Raw genomic sequence first — 2,500 nt, forward strand, 5'->3', positions numbered from 1 at the left:
AGAGTGAGTGAGGGTGAGACGGTGAAGAGAGAGACGTGTCAGGCTGTTGATGAAAAAACAAATATACACGTTTTGCTAAATCGATAGGCTGCAACGAGTCTGTGCAAACGCTTGAATATTACACAATGGATCAAATATTTTTAAAAATATTATAAAATATATTTTTAAATGAGTCTTAAACTTGGACGTGTATTTTGACGTATTTATGTTTGCCCGCCCCTCCAACCAAAGAGTCTGTGCAAACGCTTGATTATTATATAATGGATAAAATATTTTTGAAAATATTATAAAATGTTTTTTTAACCAGTTAACGTACACCTGCCGCCGGCGGGAGAAAGCCCCGTCGGCGGTTACAAATCAATGAGCTTTCTCCACCACCATGTCCACACCACCTATACCGCTCGAGAGACACTTGCTATGGGTAATCAGGGCACATTAGACACTCCATTCTGCCAGGCCCCACCAACACTGCACAGGGCTGAGCTGATACCACCCAGCCCGCCCAGATACCACATTCCATGGGCACTAGGCATCATTAGACACCCCCACAGTAACAGGCCCACACATAGACTAATGGCCAGATGTTTGCAGCTGCATGTGTAATACCCAGCTGCAGCTGCCACCTGATAGCGAGTGATAACACCCGCGGACGGGTTTCAAATAACAATCAATGAGACCAGACACCCACAGGTGCAGCTTGTGATTGAAGCTGCCGTGTAAAAGTATACACGCTGCCGAACATTCGCCATATTTTTTGGCATTGTTCCACAGATCAAGTTGACGAATTTCTGCATAATGTCACAAAATCCTCGGAAAAGAATATGCACCACGGCTGAGGTGACCGCTGAACCAACAGGATCCATCAACGGAGACGAAACAGACATTGAATGGGAGCCTGACAGCAGCGAGACCGACGACACCGTTTTGAATTCATCCCCGGAATGCAGCGGTTCTGAGTAAGTACCATGGACAGTGCTTCTGTGTATTACCGAGTGCTGATACGAGTCAGCCAGGGCCAAGAGGTCCTTGGTTGGGGTAACATGTTTTGAAATTCTCTGTGCTTTGTTTTTTATTACAGAGATGAATACATACCCCCAGGGAAGAGGATTGGGGGGAGAGGAGTAGGCCGGCCGTGGGGTAGGCCTCCTGGACGTGGCAGGGCTAGAGGAGGCAGGGGCACAGGCACAGGCAGAGGAAGAGGAGTAGGCCGCCCCCCTGGAAGGCCAGGAGGAAGGGGGAGAGACTTGGCCCAAACTGAAGATGGACGTGGATGGCAGGACACAGAGGTACAAGATATACTTCCACAACAACCAGTGTTTAGACCAACTCGTAGGCCTGGTCCGCAAGTTATTACTGGGGGAAATTATACCATCTTGGATCTCTTCCGCCTATTCATCTCCGATGCAGTTTTACAAACGATCCTCAGAAACACAAACAAGTTTGGGAGACGGAGACATGCACATCTTTGGGAAGAACTGCCCAGGGCAGAAATGTTCAGCTATCTATCTCTGATCATTTACATGGGTCTTGTTCACGCACCAGCTCTTACAGACTACTGGAGGAGGTCAGAATTGTATAGCTTTCCATGACCTGGCTCAACCATGTCTGGACGTAAATTCAGACGAATCTCCACCACTATCCATCTGTCTGACCCTGATGAGGGCGAGCTCAATGCAGCTCGGAGAGGCACCCCTGAGTTCGACCACCTTCAGAAGATTAAGCCCCAGTACACTGATATCCGGCAGAACTGCATGGCCAACTTCCAGCTAGGCCAGAACATTGCCATTGACGAGTGCATGGTCACCTCCCGTGCCAGGATAGGAATCCAGCAATACTGCAAAGATAAGTCATCAAAATGGGGGTACAAATTGTTTGTGCTGTCAAACTCACAATCTGGGTACACCTGAGACTTCATGGTCTATGAGGGGGAAAACCAAGCAGGATATGGAAAAGGGCTGAGCTACGATGTCGTCATGGAGCTGGTGTCCTCTCCACTTTTGGGCACTGGGTACAAGCTCTTCGTGCACAATTTTTATACCAGGCCAATGCTGTTCCAGCAACTGCCGGATGATAAGATATGGGCATGTGGTACCATTCGTGAACACAGGATCGGTGTCCCCAAAGACAGATCCGGGGCCATCACCACTTGCCACCCAAGGGGTACAAACGATACGTTGGATACGGGAGGGGAGTCTGCTGTTCGTACAATGGAAAGACACTCGTCTGGTTCGGATGTGTTCCAGCATTCACCAAACCCACAGCGAAGGCAGCACCATACAGCGGAGGGTGAAGACAGATGGCATATAGCATGTGGAACAAGTGCCGGTCCCTCCAGCAGTACAAGAATATAATATATGGGAGGGGTGGATCCATCGGATGGACTTATTGGTTACTACTCCATTCTGCACAAGACGAGGAGGTGGTACAGCTCTTTCCTCTACCACTTAATTGACACGGCATAGTGAACACATTAATTCTCCACAAAGACATGATGACAAAC

The 2,500-nt window shown here is 48.5% G+C and overlaps 1 protein-coding gene across 1 annotated transcript in view; it reads right to left on the bottom strand.

Moving 5' to 3' along the window:
* cdh23 (cadherin-related 23) overlaps positions 1 to 2,500 on the bottom strand; it is a 435,252-nt gene that overhangs the window by 419,528 nt on the left and 13,224 nt on the right. The window lies entirely within an intron of this gene.

This window comes from Engraulis encrasicolus, chromosome 24 (genome assembly GCF_034702125.1).
Source record: "Engraulis encrasicolus isolate BLACKSEA-1 chromosome 24, IST_EnEncr_1.0, whole genome shotgun sequence".
NCBI classification, from domain to species: Eukaryota; Metazoa; Chordata; class Actinopteri; order Clupeiformes; family Engraulidae; genus Engraulis; species Engraulis encrasicolus.